Here is a 21,191-nt window from a genome sequence, read left to right as displayed (position 1 = left end):
CACGCCCATCTCGGGACTCGGCCGTGTAGCCAATGCTGAAGCGGTCTCATATGAAGCAGGCCGAGCGGAGTTACTGCCGCAGCGGCTGCCATATGCCCCAGGAGCCTCTGAAAATGTTTCAGTGGAACCGCCATCCTGCCCTGAAACGTGTTCAGGCAGTTCAGCATCGACTGGACGCGCTCCTCTGTGAGGCGCGCAGTCCGTTCGACCGAATCCAACTCCATACCGAGAAAAGAGATCCTCTGCACGGGGGCGAGTTTGCTCTTCTCCCAGTTGACCCGAAGACCCAACTGGCTGAGGTGTCTGAGCACCAGGTCCCTGTGTTCGCACAACTGATCCCTGGACTGTGCTAGAATGAGCCAGTCGTCGAGATAGTTGAGGATGCGAACGCCCTGTTCTCTCATGGGCACAAGGGCCCCCTCTGTGACCTTCGTGAAGACACGGGGGACAGGGCCAGCCCGAAGGGCAGGACTTTGTACTGATATGCTCGACCCTCGAACGCAAAGCGCAGGAACGGCCTGTGTCGAGGAAGAATCGAGACATGAAAGTACGCGTCCTTCAGGTCGATCGCTGCAAACCAATCTTGGGGACGGATGCACTCGAAAATGCGTTTCTGCATGAGCATCTTGAACGGTAGCTTGTGGAGGCTCCGATTCAGGACTCGCAGGTCCAAGATTGGTCGTAACCCACCGGTTTTCTTGGGTACTATGAAGTACGGGCTGTAGAAGCCGGTCTTCATATCGGCTGGAGGGACCGGCTCTATCGCGACCACTGGCGTACCCACCGTGGGGCAGCGAGGTGGAATGTAGGTACCACACTGGGGCGGCTGTCTCGTGGAGGCGGCCCACAGCGGGGTGAGAGTGTGCTGTGCACTGAGGGCAGGAGGGATGCGGGGAGGACGTCCACTGCTGCCTGCTGGCGAGGGGGGAGGATGAGTGTGGTCCGGCGTTTGACCGGCCATCACTCTCCGCACCCCCTTGGGACCCAGAGATGGAGGAAATTGCTCTTTTATTGAAAATTTGGGTATCGCTGGTGCTGGGACCAGCGGCGGAACAGAAACAAAACGGAACATAAGATTCTCCACCCGGCCCTCCTCCGGGGGATGGTCACCGTCTCCTGAAGAGCAATCCTCCCCATCTCCGGGTAGCCCGTCTCAGGGCCGCTTGCTCTTACTCTTGCCACCCCTCTTCTTGACAGGGGCCTGGACGGGCGGGGCGGCCTGCTTGCGCCCGGCTCCACGACGTCGCTTGGGTGGAGGCTGCTACTGCGGCGTGGAAGCGGAGGCAGACGCAGGCGGCCGCCCTCGGCGATGAGCAGTCTGAGGCGCTGCCGGCGGCGGGGTGGAGACAGCAGCTGACCGCCGAGGCAGGATGTGACTGATCGCCTCAGTCTGCTTCTGTGCGGCCGAGAACTGTTGGGCGAAGTTCTGGACCGCGTCGCCGAAGAGGCCAGTCTGGGACACGGGGGAATTAAGGAACCTGATCTTGTCGGTTTCCCGCATGTCAGCCAGACATAGCCAGAGATGGCGCTCCTGGACCACCATAGTGGACATCGCACGACCCACTGCCCGCGCCGTAACCTTCGTCGCACGAAGCGCGAGGTCCGTTGCGGTTCTCAGTTCTTGGAGAACTGCGGGATCGTGACCACCCTCGTGCAAGGTCTTCAGTGCATGGGCCGGATGGACCTGCAACAACGCCATAGCGTGTAAGGCGGAGCCTGCCTCTCCACAAGCCTGGTAGGCTTTCCCGATCAGATCGGAAGAGTACCTACAGGCCCTGGAGGGGAGACACGGGTTCCCCCTGGAAGTGGAGTTAGGGCACAGTTGCATAGCAACGGCCCGTTCCACGGGAGGAACCTGCGTGTATCCCTTTGCAGGTCCGCCATCGAGGGTGGTGAGGGAGGAGGATCCACTAGGCCGGTTTTCGGGCAGTAAAAGGTGCCGTCCACGACCTAGTGAGCTCCTCGTGCACCTCCGGGAAGAAAGGAACCGGGGTGGGGCGCTGAGAACCAGCACGGGCCACCCCGAGATACCAATCATCCAGCCTCGAGGGTTCGGGACACGGTGGAGGGTTCCACACGAGCCCGACTCTCTCGGCGGCCCGGGAAAGCATGGCCATCATTTCCGGATCGGTATCGAATCAGCGAATCTTCCCGAAGGAGCCCCCTGCGCCGACACGTCATCTCCGGAGAATTCTGACCCTCCCTCCGATGCAGCGATGGACATCTGGTCATCGGGGGGAGCCCCGAAGGATACAGTTGGTGCACACCTCGTGGATGGCCCAGCCCGTTCCAACGGAAGCTCAACTGGCTGCAGAGTGCGTGAGGAATGAGGGTTCCCCGGGGGTTGGTTCCCTGGGGGAAGCGCGCTCACCGTAACCCTCAAATCACCCACGCTACTGCCTGAAGTAACCCTTTGTGGGGGGTTAGATCGAAGCAGAGGCACGGGAACTCCGCCCCTTGCGAGACGGAGTCTAGACCGCAACTCTGAGATGATCATGTTCCCGCAGTGAGAACATGAATCATCCACCAGCGCTGCCTCAGCGTGCTGAATGCCCAAACACGAGATACAGCACTGGTGACCATCCCTCGGTGACAGGCAACCACCGGATCCAGAAACGCACAGAAAGAATGTCATCTTGAAAAAGACGCAAGCTCTTTCTGTGTTGCTCTTTTAGAGGACCGCTCTCCTTGGTGCTGAAGCACGCAGGGGGGAGGGGTCGCGGCGACACAGTCAGGGAATAGTGCAGCCTGACGTGCGCGCTCTCTCTCACCGGACGCTCTCTACCAGCCGTAAGAACGGCTTTTTAGCGGTCTCCACCAGGCGCACCGAACCAGCTGTGAGAACAGCCCTTGTGTTTGCTCTCACGAGCAAAAAAGAGAGATGATCGTAGAACCACACGACCCGCTGCAGTGCCGTCACACCAACACCGACTAAAGAGCGCTTCCAAAAGGGCAGGCTTCCAGTCAGGACTGCGAAGTAGGTGAGTGATGTCTAGCATAACCAGATACCACTCGGCTCTGAAGCAAAAGGTTGATTTGATGCAAGCACCTGTGTCTCATTTATACCGGCGATGCGTGGCATGAACACCTGGTGCAATCATTGCATGCCAATGTGCATTGGCTCGTTTAGTTTCACTCGAAGTAGATTGGCTCTCGCGAGCGAAATTCCTATTCGTCGGTACTCCGACGTGGCGTCGAGAGTGACCGACTGAATGGGAACGTGAGCATTTGTAATTCATTATTTTACACCACTGGTGATGACTGAGCATTATTGAAGATACCTGGTGATAACAAGCAGAATCACTGAAGGACAGTGGACACAGAAAAATAACTCTTTCTTAGCAAGATCTGCAGCAGAGCCAGAGAGAACTGCTGTGGGTTAGTCGGTTCTGTTGTAGCTCCACACTAAAACTTATAAATATATCTTTATGATCAAATGTGAGACACACTGTATGGAAACAATTGTACACAATAGACACTGATTGAGTTTTATAATGTGTTTTCTGTTTATAATTACGGGTATTTTAATAGCTTTATTTCTGTTTTCTAGGGGTGTCGAAATTAATCGTTTCTACGATGCATCGTGATGCAGATGAGGACGATTCGGTATCAGTTCAGTAATAGACCATAAACAATTATAATGTACTGATTCTTTTCTGACATCATTTGTCGCATATGTGCGAATACTATATTGCTGATATAGTGCTGATTGACATAGACTTTATCACTGCCTATAAAATAATGCATTGTCTGCCTTATTCTGTGATAAGAAGCCACGTCAGCTCACAAACACTCGACTGATTATATGAGTGAGTTAAAACATGTTATTTAACATATTTTGTTGGACAACAGGTTTATAAACACTTCACATTACTAGTTTGTGAAGATGTTGAACGCGTGTTGCTTTTGTAAACGCACGTTATAATCGCAGAGCTTTCAGACAGAACCAGCGTTTACTAATGATCACAGAGCCACTCTTCACTGACACACTGGGCCTTTATTTATTTCACTAAAATCACAGCCTTTGTTCTTTCCTAATCGCACATAAGCCAAATCACGATTGCGGTTCGATTTCGATTAATTGTGCAGCCCTAACTGAGACGTAGCTCTTCTGTACCACATTAATCCTGTCACAATTACATTGTTAAACTGAAGTTTAATTAAATCACTGTGATAAAAACTGCCTAAAATGACAAACCATCTTTAGGAAACAATTATTTGAAGTGTAATTTAATTGTTTAGTTTGTCTCGCGTCCTATGTTATACATGGAGGGGCGGGGCTTATGAGCTATACTTGGACCAACTACTGGGGCTTCAGTTTCTGAGAAGAGTGCTACAGGCTTGGTGTAGTTGAGGTGTGTGTGTGTGTGTGTGTGTGTGTGTGTGTGTGTGTGTGTGTGTGTGTGTGTGAGAGAGAGAGAGAGATAGAGAGATAGATAGAGATGAAGGAGATGATGGAGAGGGAGAGAGGGGTAGGCTAAATGAAACCGCCCGTCTGCTCCATTAATTCACATTCACGTCTTTTTTGCGGCTTAATATTCACATACATATTATATAGCGATTTGATTTAAGTGACTGACCAACGTTTTATTTATTCATCAAAACAAATTCCGTGCCATTCCATTTTTATGACTGGATTCTGTCTGCGTTGTCCACATCATGGAAATTAATCATTATGAAAGTTTAGTCAAGAGTAGTGAGTGATTTATTGTTTTGTTTGTTGGTCTTTTGTTGTTTGATGAACATTAAAACACAGACAGCAGCGCAGCAGGAATATTAGGGGAGAACGGCACAACCTAACGCTTTTTGACTGTCTCAGTTTGTGTATATCCACTTGGGGTTCAGAGTATTTCACATTAATGTCACACATGTCTAGTACAGTTATTTGGTTTTGTTTCATTAATACAGTGTGTACTTTTTTCTTGATTTACCCCGAAAGAATGGAAGTGAAATGTGGCAACATGCCCCGTAGGTGGAGTAATAACTGTAATTACACTTTCAAATTACTGTAGAGCGGTGTATCCCCCCTGACTCGAGGTTGCCAGCTAGGCTGCAGGATCCAATGGTCATACAGGTCAACTTGCAGCATGTGTTGTCCACTATATATATATACGAAGAACGAATGAGGAATCATTTTTAACGAGGTAACGTTAGGCTACTGTCTCAAATACGTTTTCACATTGCCATAATGGGCGTGCTAATGTGGTTTTCCTCAGCGTCTCAGTATAATGACAGAGAAACGGGCTCTGAAAATTGCATTACTAATGTTAGCAATGACGACTCGCCCTTTTTTATTTCCCAAACAATTCCTTAACGTTACCTTTTCAATTCAATGACCCACCTCCTCCATATGCGCTAACCTAACGTTACTTTGCACGAACATGCATAACTTTGTTCGACTGTCATGAATATTTGAAATGTCCATTTACATTAAGTACAAGTTAGCCAAACATAGATGAACCTTACCTGTCCAGGAGAAAATTAGCAACGTTGGCGTCTGTCTTCAAATTCACACAATTTAGCAATATGCTTACAAAATCTTTTAATAATATTTGAATAAAGGGTGATGTCGAGTCTCAAAAAAGTTCATTTTATTAACTAAAATTTTTAATTTCAATGAACTCAATTAAATTAAGGCAACCAGGTAACTTACTTTTTATTTTATTTTTTTTACAGTGTAAAAATGAATGTGTGAGAGTGTGTTATTGGCTTAACATTAACGCAGGTGCTTAACATACGATCATCTTCATTAAAAGTAAAGAAACTGAAGGATCTTACAGTGCTGTTGCCGTGATCTCTCCTATTGAGGTCTTTGATTGTGAAATGAGCTGATGATCAATATAATGCCGCTCATATCTGTTATTTTCAGTGATGTGAACGCCATTAAATCTGCATATATTGGAGATTGGATTCATATCCGTTTTGCGGAGACTCATTTATGTGCCCAAGTGTAAATGAAATCGGTTTCATAAATCAGATAGCTTTGATTTACACAGAACGTGTGTTTTCTCCAGGTCGTGCTTACCAGGTTGTTTATAAAAGCTGAAATGTGTCGGCCAGATGTCGGCTTTTAAAGTAGTTGGAGCTAGGGCTGCACGATTATGCCAAAAATCATAATTGTCGATTATTCCCTTGAAATTGTAATTGCGATTATTATTTCCAATTATTCTATAGTATGGAAGGGTATTGCGGACAATTAAAAAAAGGAATCGCAAATTGTATTTGCAATTGCGTTTTCAATTTGTGGACGCATAAAATGTGACATAATCTAATCTAGCAATTGCAAATCACGCATTGCCATTTGCATTTTCGTTTACGCGAACGCACAACGACTGCCAAATTTCAAATGGAAAAGCAAACTCTTTTTACAATTGCATTTCCAAAGTCTTACAAGTTATGACCCTGCCATTTTGGAAAATCATCTATTTGTTATTTCATTTCCTCCGTGTCCTGCCACAATCCCCTTTGCACTTGCATTTCCGATGTCTAATACAGTCAACTGTCAATCAGGCTTTATGTGAGGAGATGTGAACTCGGACACTTTCTGCTTCCCGTAGTGACGCTTGCGCAGTGTTTGCATACTTTATCAGCTGAAGTGAAATAAATGCAATATTTGGCAATACACAGATGTTTCAGAGACATTATTGTCATGTAATACTTTATGCACTGCTTAATACAGCGTGTGTTTGTACAAGAATAAAGTTCAACATATAAGCAGCAACACCATCAATGAAATGGGGTCTACGTTTTTATCAGTTTTATTTTGATAAACATAACAATATAACATCACGACTACATGAAAGGAGGTTTTACTGTTATAAAAAACAGATTTGTGCGCATTAGTGGAGCTGAAGGTTTTGGAATAAACACGAAACACACGTGATCGCTGTCATGCGGTGAATCTGGCCAATTGTGGAACAGCTGTGTCGTCATCAGAGTCCGTGCAGCCGCTCCGGAGAAACTGCACCGGCTTTATTAGCCGACTGCTCTCGAATCGCTCTCGCGGTGCTTTGTTGACATACGTCCCTGTCACGTGGCGTCAGCGCTGCCTCAAGTCGGACAAAATTTCTAACCGGCATGCACTGCTTCAAGTCAGCCGCCGATCGGTCTGCGCATCGCTGGGTGAAGTCGAACAAGCCTATTGCCTAAAAGTAGGCCACGCCCTCAAGTGGTGGAAAACAAAGTGGGGCACAACACTTTCCACAAGTGCCAGGATGACTTAACTCAGTGTAATTGCAAGTTGCCATATCAACATTATTTAGAGAAAAAATTGTGCTAAAATTAAAAAATCTCTGGAAGATATCACTGAACATTTATTTAACCATGACAAAAGTAAATTTCTTACTTAAGTTTATTTTTCGAAAATGCAAACGACAATGCGCAATTTGCAATTCCTTTTGAAAATTGTCCACGATATCCTTCCATACTATAGAATTCTATTATGAAAATAACAGAGAAGGCTTGACGAAATCAAATACATCAAATCTTGATGCAGTCGTGTTTATTGTCTTCATGGTTAATCAATCAAAGCGTTTCTATCTTCCTTTTATTCAGCCTGCAGCGCTAGCTTAGCTTCACATTAGGGATTTCCTGAAAACGAATTATTATTTCTCTGAGGCGTATGTGGAGTGTCTGCTTGAGGGCTTCCTCTGGCCTCCAGTATGAATGAAACTTTTTGGTAACAAATAAGAAAATTAATAGGCTACTTTTCTCTAAATAAACAATGACAATCCATATGTTTTTCTTCAATGTACAGGAGTTTTAATCACCACAGTGGATGCTCATATTTCATATTAAAGACATAGACTTTAAGAAATTGATATCACAGATAAAAAGCACAAATTTTTATAATAATAATTTTGCAATAAATCCTTAGACCTTTCTGATGATTTTTAGTCTAGCTGTCTGCATATTAACAGGTAACTAGTTAGGTAACAGGTTTGTAAAATAGTTTTCTGTAAATATAAATATTATTATTATTAATAGTGGTAGTGTTAGTAGTAGTAGTATTATATTGTTATATGTATTCTTAAAAACTCAATTTTTAATAATGAATGTTATTGTAATAGTAATATTTCTTATTTTGGATCCAGTCTATGTTCATTAGAAATTATTTGATAATGCAGCAATAAACTAGTGGGCTATAAGTTAATGTAACTGTTTGTTTTAACCTTGCTGATTTAAAACACTTCAGAACACTATTTTAATGACAAGGGCAAGTGATAAAGCTGGTGGAATGACCTGCCTATCTTAAACCGAGCTGCTGAGTCTTTAGCCATTTTCAAGAAACTGCTGAAGACGCCTTGACCCATTAATAAATTGTCACATGCCTGTCCTGTCTCGTGTAGCACATGTGGGCTGCGTTCGAAACCGCATACTCATTGAGTAGGTACTCATTTTCAATAAGTACTTACTTAACGAGTTCTAAAAGAGTAGGTACTATATTGCCTGATCTCGTTAAGTATGAATGCGATCCGCACTTTATGCGCCATGTTGACGTTATCATGTGACCTACAACGTTATCTCAAGCGCAACGACTTGAAAGACGAGTGACAGGTTTAATTCATCGATCTATAAATATCTTAATATGAATTAAACTTGCTAATTTAGTGGTCTTGTTGAAGAAACAGCTGCCCATTTATTTTGTCATATTAACCCTTCTAATCTGACCCAGTTTTATCCTTACCAAAACCCAAAATCGTGATCTCTTGAATGTTGTTAATTTCTTTATTTTATATGCAAAACATTTCATCCACAAACAAAATTGGCCTAAATCTCCTTTATATTTTCCTTTTTCTTTTTAAATTTAACTCCTGTTTTATCCCTCAAGCTTATGAAATAAAATTTAATTGCATTATGATGAATTATTCAAAGATATCTAACCTTGTTATTGTTTTTTCTTTGTATATAATGTATGCAAACCCATGATATTTGTTTTATTATTAGGATTGTTAAAGATACAACCATGTAATTATAAAATAAAAGATAGGCCTATGAGTGACAGGTGCAGTAACAGCTCAAAGCATCAGTAACTCCACAGCCCGACCTGTGCAGATTCCCTCAGAGTCTGCAACGAGGACGTCTTTCAGCTGCTCGAAGATCTCACCTTGGGAGAAAACTGTTGATTTTATTCTCTTAAAATGTAAGTTCACTATTCAAAATTAAGATTACCCCAGAATGAATTGCATTGCTAGCCCACTAAAACACTTACAATAATAATAATAACAAATGCTGACCAATACTTAATTATATTACTTTTTTTTTTTACTGAAAATTATATTGTTTTAGTAAAACAAGCAAAATGCAACTTGTTGTCATATGACATAGCGATGCATGAAAATACACTAGACAAATGCAGCCGATGTGAATACCAATTTTCAGTCAAGCAATGAATAAATGCATGAGTTAATAAAATATTTTATTTACTGACAACAATAGGAAACATGAATTAATGAGTAAAAGAATGAATAAAAGTAAACATCACAAATGAATAAGTCACCATGAAACAAAGCTTTATTCAAACGTATTGTTCTAACAAACTATCACACATTTACAGGCGGTGAGCCCCACATCTGCTGCCATCTCAACACAGCTGTACCAATTCTGTGGCTTTATTTTAATGAAGCAGTTGAGCACCGTGAACACCTTCACCTGTCCAGCCGTCCATCATGTCCCTCCTGAACCCCACAACCCTGAAGCACGAGTGGGAGAACATGTGTGGGACAATCTCTGACTGCTGATGTGTCTACTCCAAACATCCGTGTGCCTGCTCTCCATCAGCATGACTACTTAAAACGCTTTACAATTCATGCTGTCAGCATCCCATTTCTTGCCATATTTGATTTAATATTTTTTACAATTACATGCTCTTTGTATTGTAGCTTTATGACTTTTGTGGTGTAGTGGGCTAAACACTGAACTGATAAGCAGAAGGTTTCTGGTTGGATCTCCGCAGCCGTCACCACCACCAGTGTGTCCTTGAGCAAGGCTCAACCACAGAAGCTCTGCAGCAAATGCACAGACATCAAGAATCAGAAAAGTGCTGAAATAACTCTGTTTGAAATTAAAATAAAATACAACTTAAGATTTAAATGTATGTTTTATTCATTTCTGTAGTATACTCAAAGCCTTTGATGACAGCCTTCCTTCCTCACCCTCTCTCCAGTCTCCACCAGATAAACACACACGTGCTCTTCTACCCCTGTAACATCAGACAACTTTCATGTTACCTGGATCTTAAACAACACCTTGATAAAAGCATAAAAGTTTATGTGTTCAATAGCCTTAAATGTTGAGGTAGTTGCTGATGTGTTAATGTTCCTCAATTCATCAACAGTACTAATGGACAAATAAAAAAGATAACTTATCTTTAGTTACTTTATGTAGATCTATTAACATTACTGACGTTCATGTAAAGTTAACAGTGTTGACCACAGTGAACTCTACATTATAGCACACACACACACACACACACACACACACACACACACACACACACACACACATCACTCTGATCAGATGTCTATTTCATGCTGTGATGTCATCTGCAATACTTATCGAAAATGTTCCTGTCAGATGTTAAATAAACATTTAGTAAGCATCTTTATCTTTAAGTATATCGTTTATGTAAATCCACTTTGGAGACGTGTGTGTGTGTTACTGGAGCTCATACATAATAAAACGTGTTTTTACAGCCCAATCACAACTACACTACACTGTCTGTCGTCTTTACACTTTCAACAGTTTAACGTTACTCCACAGTAGTCCAACAAATGCGATTTTAACACAAGGAACGGTGATTTTGGTTTGTAATACTCACATTTGATTGGCTTTTCTTCGCCTGACGTATCCTTTCCTGTGGCCTCATGGGAAGGCAGGGATAGAAAAGTATCCGACGATGGGTACTTCACAATCTGGGCGGAATCAGTAGGCCATCCGGGAACTTCTCGCCTTCTCTTTTATGATTACTGAGGTTTCGAACATACTTCTCCTTTCACGTACTGTTTTCGCCTACTATATAGTAGGTAAGTACTAAGTAGGCATATTTGAACGCAACATCAGTATACGCACGTCCGAATCTCGCGAGAAATACTCCAAAACCCTGGTAGTTCTCGCCTACTCCTTTATGAATACAAAGGATTCGAGCATACTCTTCGCTCGCCTACTGCTTTTTACATACTATATAGTAGGGAAGTATGCGGTTTCGAACGCAGCCGTGGTGTTTTGTTATTTTCCTGTCTCTGTCTAGATCCCACCCCCCTTGTTATCTCGTTATTGGTTTCATTTGCCCCACCTGTGTGCCCTCATTCCCTGCTTGATTTGTCCCCTTTATAAGTTCCTTTGTGTGTTCGTCGGATCGTTGTTTTGTCTACGTCGCACTCATAGTTTCTGTTAGGTATGTTTTCAGTTTGTTTTGTTATTTCTAGTTTATGTTGCCCCCTCCTGGGTTTTGTTTTGTATTTATGTTTATTTTGTATAAATAAATAATTTATTTCTGCACTTGAGTCCTCGCATCAGTTTCTTCTCTTTTGGACGTGACATAAATAGCACTTACTATTCTGTCTTAAAGAAATGCTGTGTGTTCTGCGCTAGACTTACCGGGACTGGTAACTGCACTTGCTTGTTGCCATGTTGTTGGTTTGATGGTTTCCATAGCTCTCCTTCTTTGTAAGTCTGCTAAAGGATTAAATGTTAATGTCAATGTTAATATGGTGAACCATTGAAATTTGAAACATAGCGAAGCTTTTTTTTTTTTAATCTTTGGCAGTTTGAAACACGCTCCGAACCACTGATTCAAAAGAAATGATTCGTAAAGTTTTCGAAGCTTCATAAAGCAGTGTTTCGAAGTCGCCCACCATGACTTCACACAGAGTATTTCAAAGAACTTAAGTGAATATTTGATATAAAGTATTTTCTGTCGTTATTGATCAGATTATGTTCAGTCACTGCATTATATCTTTCATTTCCACTCAGGCTTCGCTTTTCTTTGCTTTCTAAATCAACACACCTTGCTAATAGGGCGATTAAACACTGTCACGTGACGTGCTATAGACCTTTTAAACAGTTATTCATATTTAATAATAACAACTAGTGTAGTTCCAACGTGGCATTTGTAGTAGAAGCACAATAAAAACAACCTTAGTTGTAATGTGATGATTGTTGTAAATAGACAGTATCCACAACACTTACCATGCTTTTTAATACCTTTTAATGTAAAATCCAAATATTGTGATGTAAATAGTACTTTGTCCTGTATATAATGTATCTGTTATATATTATGACTTTTTCTCTTTTTTTTTTTTTAACCTGAAACGACCAAAAGGGCCTTTCGGACTCAGTCAGCCCATTCTTGTTCATGGAAAAGTAATGGAGAAGACCGAAAGCAGCAACAGCAAATATTTGCAATGGTAAGTATGTGTTGGTTTGAACTCTTTATCAAGCATTTGTTATTTCTTAAACATATTCTTACAAACCCCATGGCTCAATCAGTGAGAACATGTTCTCAAAGTCTTAATAATTCACAAGATTTAACAAGCTGTCATTCATATGATACTCGTACATATTTGTACAAATACTCGTACATAATCCTGCAGCTTTTACTCCGACTCCTGCCATTGGCTACAGCCTCAATTCCTGTACATATTTATCATGATTTTTGTAAATCAGTTGCGCCCCTTCTTGGAAAGCAGTCCCAGAAAGAAAAGTTTATATTAGGTCCAATGTATTCTTTAAAATGATTACAAATTGGGCCATTGGGGAGGTCTCTTCACACCTCATGACCTACCTCTGTTTGCAAGAGCGGAAATGCTCACATAACATCAGATATTCTATTATTTTGTCATCAGTTGCACTGCTGATAACGTCCTGTTTGCATGTAAATAATTTACGTGATCAAAAGATTAAGTGAATAATCAACATTTTTAAACAAATTCATATGTGCTACTAAAAATATACTTTTAATAATGGAAATGCACACCTATCAGTGAACTTGTTACATAAATGTATTTAACATTTAATTATGCAACACTTTTTACAGAAGGAAATCCTACAGTTATGTAAAGGGACAACAACAACATCATCATCATGTCCTGTCCTGGGCAACATGTGTCCTCCAACATATTCGATATGTGGCCACGTTCTTCACATCTTCTCATGGAACACCTGCATTCTTCAGGTCTTCACGAAATATCTGTCTCATGTCTTCCTTCACTGTCAGAAAAAAAGGTACATTGCTGTCACTGGGGCGGTACCCTAAGGTACATAACAAAAAAGGTACTAATATGTACCTTTAAGGTATTAATATGTACCTTTAAGGTACTAATATGCACTCTTAAAGTACTGATATGTACCTTTTGAGGTACTAAAATGTACCTTTCAGGGGTGAGTAAGGTACAAAGATGTACCTTTTCACTTTTGTACCTTAGGGTACCGCCCCAGTGACAGCCCTGTACCTTTTTTTCTGAGAGTGTTGGTCTTCCCTGTCTCCTGTGTCTTCCTGGTGGTGTCCACTTCATAACTGTTTTGGGGTGTTGTTGTTTGGGCATGCGTAGGACAGAGGTGGACAAAGTACACAACTCCATTACTCGAGTAAAAGTAAAAGTACCACTTGTCAAATATTACTCTGTTACAAGTGAAAGTTGTTAAAAACTATTTTTACTTAAGTAAAAGTACAGAAGTACTTGCTTTTAAAAGTACTTAAGTATCAAAAGTAAATTTCCTTTTTTATGTCAATGCATTATTTCATTATTGTTGCATTGTTGTATAAATGCACGCTATTCCATCATGGGCCAACATGCTAGCATACGACCACCTTGAACTAATTTAAATACTTAAAAGTTACAAAGCTTTTTATAAAGCTGCTGTCACTTTAAGGCTGAATGCACAAATCCTACACACTGATACACATCTGATATTCCCCCAACTGTTTACGTTCACTTGAGACATAATCAACTTTGTTTACGTGAATACTTTCCAAAATGAAAATTGTGGCATTTTGTGTGTATTGGTCTGTTTAAGTGCGAAAAAAACACAAAAGAAAGTTCTATTCAGTACTCGTGCTCTGGCATCTCAGAGGCACAAAAAAGACTGAACACTTTCATCATGCTTTTTCAGATTCATCCATATGTCTGCTTCTCTTTCTCCCAGATATTTACATTTTGCAAAAAAAAAAAAAAACATTTTAAAGAAGAAAAAAAAAATCATCCACTGACTTGCAAAGCTGCTACAGAAATTACTTTTGACTTCGAGGATCTTGATAGAAATGTAGTGGAGTAAAAAGTACGATATTTGTCTTTCAAATGTAGTGAAGTTAAAGTAAAAGTTTCCTTAAAAAATAATACTTCAGTAAAGTACAGATACTCAAAAAGTTTACTTAAGTACAGTAATCAAGTAAATGTACTTAGTTACTGTCCACCTCTGGCGTAGGATATGTCCAGTGAGGTGCACCCTTTGCTATGTCACAGTTTCTCTAAGTCTTCACGTGGAGTACCACTCCTCCTCATGATCTCTTCGATATATGCAGAACCAATATTCATAAACTGTACTTGATGTCTGCTTATGCCTTTATCAAAAAAGCATCAGTGCTCATCAGGAGTTTTAGTAAAGGACATATTTATTGCCATCGACTTCATGATGCTATATTCCAATGTATATATCTGCATTTGTATATTTGCATATATATGCATTTGTATAACAGTGTTTGTTTGAACAAATGAAGATAGTGAGAGTGAACACCTTTTGAAATCAATATGTATTCATTAAACCTTTTATTACAGTGGTATAGTATTCACTATAGTAAATGTCCTCCATAACTAAATATATGGTATCATTATATCACTACCTTGCTAATGTAAATGTAACATGAATGTCTTTTATTAAAGCATTTTCTTACTGAAAATGGTTAACATTTATAATAATCATTAACTATTTGAATTGGCCTTTCATTTAGTTACAATAGAAGTGAACAATAATCACAAGGATATAGTTTATATAGTTTTAAAGTTGAGAATGTAAAATGTTCTTAATGTTTTTGCCTATTTATTTCTTAAAGGCAAGAAACCAATATATTTTCAGATAAAGTTGAACCTCATTTCAAGTTTCAAGTTTCAAGTTTATTACATTTATAGAGCACATTTAAAACAACCTTGGTTGACCAAAGTGCTGTACAGAAATTACCTATAAAAATAGACATTCACAAGACATTAAACGCACAAGAAAACAGATAGGTTTTCAAAAGACTTTTAAACTCAGATACTGTGGGTGCAGTTTTGATCGATAAGGGCAGTTTGTTCCATAGCTTTGGGCCAGCTACAGCCAGGGCTCTGTCCCCCCTGCATCTCAGTCTAGTTCTGGGTACCCGTAATAGGTGACTAGTCTGTGATCTGAGTGCTCTGCGTGGATTGTGCGCAGTAAACAAATCTGACAGGTATTGAGGAGCAAGACTGTTTGTGGGTTTGTAGACAAATAATAAGATTTTAAATTCAATACGATATTGAATCGGTAACCAGTGCAATGAATGTAAAATTGGCGTAATGTGGTCCCTTTTTCGACTGCCTGTGAGCAAACGGGCAGCAGCATTTTGGACCAGTTGAAGTCTATGAATAGACGAGACAGGCAGCCCGTGATACAGCGAATTGCAGTAATCAAGCCGTGATGATATAAAAGCATGTATTACTATCTCAAAACTCTTCCTACTTAGGAAGGGTTTAACTTTCGCTAATCTTCGTAGATGGTAAAAGCTGGAACTGACAACATAATTTATTTGTTTGTTCAGTTTTAATCCGCTGTCTAAAATGAAACCCAGATCTTTAGCCACAAAAGAGCGATACGGAGTGAGGGAGCCCAAATCAACAGTGCTCAGATCTGTTTTTTCAGTGGGGCCAAACAGGACAATTTGTGTTTTGTCCTCGTTCAGATGCAGGAAATTATCCGATAGCCACGTTTTTAACTCTTGAAAACAGTCAATTAATTGATTTATAGCCGACCTGTTGTTGTGCTTAAATGGTACATACAATTGCGTATCATCGGCATAGCAATGATAGGATACCCCGAATTTCCTAAATATCGATCCAATAGGTAGCATATACAAAGAAAAGAGTAATGGCGCCAAAGTTGAACCCTGGGGGACACCACATGAACCACATTTCTTTTATTTGTACCGCAGCATGGTTATTTTATACTGTTGTGCAGTAGTTTGGCCGCTACATTTGTATTTAAACTGTTTGACATTAAATATTGGAATATGCTTACAAAATTGTGTGCATTCATTATGTTTTTGTTAAATTTATTTTAATTCCAAGAGTTCAGATGGTGAACGATGGCATAAAGAAGTGATCTAATATATATATATATATATATATATATATATATATATATATATATATAAATATAAATACACACACACACACACGCACACACATATATATATATATATATATATATATATATATATATATATATATATATATATATATATATATATATAGAGAGAGAGAGAGAGAGAGAGAGAGAGAGAGAGAGAGAGAGAGAGAGAGAGAGAGAGAGAGAGAGATATTTATGCATCAGTTTAACCACACAAAGGAGATTTTTGTTTTAAAATGTGAGTTGTATTAATTAATTAGAAGAAATAAATATTTAGCAGCCTAAATATTAAATATTTAAGGATATCCCTTCAGTTGGAACCGGATGAGATCTGTCATCATTTTCCATAAATGGACAAGTAAGTGTGACGCCTCTGTTCTGCTGCGTTGTCATTGGCTAGGACTTTATCGCAGAACTCGCTGTGATTGGACTATCTTTTAACCGATATAAAACGCCGTTTCATGTTACAAAGTATGTTTTGGTGTTATTGTTACGTTAGTAATACGTTAAGTTAACTATAAAGTGTCGCTATGTTGTGAGAAATTACTCCTTTACCGAGATCCCAACCCTAACCCTAAGCATTCCTGCACACTTCAATGAACTACAGCGCCATGTTTCCCATTGCATTGATACACTGACAAAGGTATATGGGTAATGTAGTTTAAAACGTTTAATAATGAGACAATAAATGTTAAGTAAATTACATCTTTAATGGACAACTGGATATCTAAATATGTATTGTGTAAACCTTTATGACATATATGAGGGGCAGGCTGAAATTTGATATTTTATTGTGAGCACTTTTAGAAAACCTTTATGCCAGCTTTTCATATCTGTCTGAAAACTGTGCCCAACATTATTTAGTAAACATAGCATAAGCAGTTGTCCTGCCGATTTTCTCTGTGATGCGCTAACCAGACTTTGAGTAACAGCCATTTGAAATGTGCTTTTTTTGCTCTTCCAGGGGCCTCCATTGGGTCCCTGAGGGCGGAAGGGCAGTACAACATACACAGATCTATTCTCCTCATCATGGACAACAAACTTTGAGGCACATTTAAATATCAGTATTTTCTCTTTTCTATTCTAACATCATGCTTGTATTAGGTTTTGATGGGTATTGTGAGACCATCTGATGAAATACAGAAATATTTGAATGAAATGTAATATAATTATTAATATTTATTTTCTTTTATGGATAAACACCCATAAATATAATGGATGAACCCACAACAACTTGCCATTATCCAGTTTCCAGTGTAAACAAAAACTATTTAGATTTACACTTCACCATTATTATTAAATATAGGACAATGCACCATTAAGTAAAATAACAAGAGACATTGCCAAAATTGTATGTAATTTCACGTACCTGACATCGGTAATGTGCATGCTTTAATTTTTATTGCAGTAGTAGATGTACCGGATTTATCAACATGGATCATCGTCAGTTAATCTTGAAGTGTTTGAAATCCTTCCCTTTATTTCACTGAAAACTGGCATATTGTCACAGCATGCAAATACAACTTTTTGGTGCATTGTTGTACCAAATATAATATAACCATATGAAAAATGTTTATGTTTCAAGTAAAATAATATTGTTAATTACTTTGATAACCTAAATCAACTCATAAAATGTGTATTTACTTTAAACACACCATACACAATTTTCACCATACTTTATCACTCAACTCTTTATTGGAGGATACAGTATACAGTTGATAAAGTAGCATAAAGAAAAATTATATTCAAGATAAATAAAAATGTGTCTTCAAAAATACATTAAGATCATATTAATCCATTCACAGCTGCTGAAGCCACACAAATGAGTGCCACAGAATCCCATCCAGTCAACTATGATACAGAAAACAGATTTGATATAGTGTTGAAAAATAATGATTCATTATCACAGCTAGACTGGTTTCTTGCTCTTCCCTCTATCATGTTCATGTTCTATCATGTTCTTCTTCTTCTAAACAGTTTGCCCACTTGTACCCTACAGTGTATAACTGATAAACAGATGATGTGGTCACTGATGTGGTGTAGCCTTTTCTCAACCAGAGGAAGAAGTTGTAACATCCCATTGTCAGGCATTCTCCAGTCCTGGTCTAAAAGTAAAAGAAAAAACACAATTCAAATTAAGTTTAACGTAGTCAGGTTAGCATATGTTCTGCATGATTTAAGCAGTGGTGGGCTACTCTGGGCCTCAGTGTCCATTGTCCTGCAGATTTAGCTCCAACCTCAAACCCACCTGCCTATAATTATCTAGAAGTAAACCTGAAGACTTTAGTTACAAATTTTCAGGCATGCTCGATTAGTCTTGGAGGTAAACTCTCCATTTCAAAAGGCCCAGATTTGCCCATTCCTAATTTAAATTTACAAAGCCGCAGTCAGTACATTATATAATATACACATTGAAGCATTATGTATATAATATTGCAGCACATTATATTAGCCAAATACTGACAAAAAATATTTTACCCATATCAACAGCAACCTTTTAAACAGCAGATCTTTAAAAATATATTTTAGAAAGGCATGGTCTCTTCTTAGCCTTTGCCAGTGATGCTAGATTTCTTTTAAGACAACACACTCTTCTGTCACTTGTTTCAAGAGCATCACTTGTGATAGCCTGCACAATGTAAAATTGTTAAAATAAGGCAATACAATAGGTACAGAGGCACAAGACTTACCATGCTTATGAAGCACCCATGGCCATGCATAGTTCTCAGAGACTGGAGTTTTTGCCTCTTGTATTACTCCTTGGCTGCACATTAGTCTTTTCCTGTAGAATCTTCTGAAGTGTGTGCCTTCTCTTGCTATCCATCTTAAAACACAAATGCAATGTGTTTTAGTCTGTGGAGTATAAAGCCTTGTTTCAAGCCAAAAAACTAACCAGATATTTCACATAATTCAAAGAACATTTACTATTTGATTCCTAATATATGCCACAACTCATTATCTTCCAAAGCTACACAGAACCACCCATGGTCTACAAAACAATAGAGAAATACCTGGAGTTTATACCAACTAAATGCTTTTTTTAACCCTTCAATACATGTCTGCTTTTATCTAAGACAAACAGATGGTGCCATTTTTAAGAATTGAAGGCCAAAAGTCCAGTTCCAGCCTTTATGCTAAAAGGCAATCATTTTAATAATAATTGTATCAAAAAGGGAAACAAATATTTACCATTTTAGATAAATCCAAGATACAGAACCTAATTTGCTAATTTTAGGAGTTATAAAAAGATTTAGACATGAATAATGGTGTGTATTTTATCAGAGTATAGAAAGAATGATCACAGCTGTCCTTTGAGAGATCAACATCAAATTCTGTACAACATATTACAGCAAGACAATACATCAATACAAGACATACCAATGGACTTGCGCACTTTTCTGTCGTCTTTGGGCACAAGATGGCCATGTTCCTTCCTCACCCTAAACAAAGGACTTATTCGATTAGCTTGCTTCGATATAAGGGTCTGGTCTTTCTTCTCTGCTGTAAAACAAGAAAGTCTCACTTACTTTATGTGCAATTACTATTGTTTTTGAAACATATACATTAAGACAGTTACAATAAAATGAATTTACATACAATTCAGGGGAGCATTTCATGAGTAAATACTGATATACTAAAAATATTATTTACCTGATTACGGCAAGATTCACTACAACTAACTAGTAGCTCTTGTGAGGGTTGGCTCATAAAAGTAATCTGCAAGTAATCCTGCAAAACAGAAAGAAAGGAAATTTCATTACATTGCATGCAAGTTGTGATTTCATACATAACTGTTTCTTTCTTTAAAAAGTGTTGCATAATTAAATGTTAAATACATTTATGAAACAAGTTCACTGATAGGTGTGCATTTCCATTATTAAAAGTATATTTTTAGTAGCACATATGAATTTGTTTAAAAATGTTGATTATTTACTTGATCTTTTGATCACGTAAATTATTTACATGCAAACAGGACGTTATCAGCAGTGCAACTGATGACAAAATAATAGAATATCTGATGTTATGTGAGCATTTCCGCTCTTGCAAACAGAGGTAGGTCATGAGGTGTGAAGAGACCTCCCCAATGGCCCAATTTGTAATCATTTTAAAGAATACATTGGACCTAATATAAACTTTTCTTTCTGGGACTGCTTTCCAAGAAGGGGAGCAACTGATTTACAAAAATCATGATAAATATGTACAGGAATTGAGGCTGTAGCCAATGGCAGGAGTCGGAGTAAAAGCTGCAGGATTATGTATGAGTATTTGTACAAATATGTACGAGTATCATATGAATTTGACAGTTTGTTAAATCTTGTGAATTATTAAGACTTTGAGAACATGTTCTCACTGATTGAGCCATGGGGTTTGTAAGAATATGTTTAAGAAATAACAAATGCTTGATAAAGAGTTCAAACCAACACATACTTACCATTGCAAATATTTGCTGTTGCTGCTTTCGGTCTTCTCCATTACTTTTCCATGAACAAGAATGGGCTGACTGAGTCCGAAAGGCCCTTTTGGTCGTTTCAGGTAAAAAAAAAAAAAAAGGAGAAAAAGTCATAATATATAACAGATACATTATATACAGGACAAAGTACTATTTACATCACAATATTTGGATTTTACATTAAAAGGCATTAAAAAGCATGGTAAGTGTTGTGGATACTGTCTATTTACAACAATCATCACATTACAACTAAGGTTGTTTTTATTGTGCTTCTACTACAAATGCCACGTTGGAACTACACTAGTTGTTATTATTAAATATGAATAACTGTTTAAAAGGTCTATAGCACGTCACGTGACAGTGTTTAATCGCCCTATTAGCA

General features: G+C 39.2%; 1 long non-coding RNA gene across 1 annotated transcript; it reads right to left on the bottom strand.

Moving 5' to 3' along the window:
- Positions 1-19,761: 19,761 nt before the first annotated feature.
- Positions 19,762-20,883, bottom strand: LOC307129286. The gene is made up of 3 exons (XR_013816867.1): positions 20,792-20,883; positions 20,011-20,088; positions 19,762-19,860 (listed from the first exon to the last, which is right to left on the bottom strand). It is a non-coding gene; the product is annotated as an uncharacterized lncRNA (long non-coding RNA).
- Between the last annotated feature and the right edge of the window lie 308 nt (positions 20,884-21,191).

This window comes from Gobio gobio (assembly GCF_949357685.1).
Source record: "Gobio gobio genome assembly, chromosome: 1".
NCBI lineage: Eukaryota > Metazoa > Chordata > Actinopteri > Cypriniformes > Gobionidae > Gobio > Gobio gobio.
This window is presented reverse-complemented; position numbering and strand designations above follow the sequence as displayed.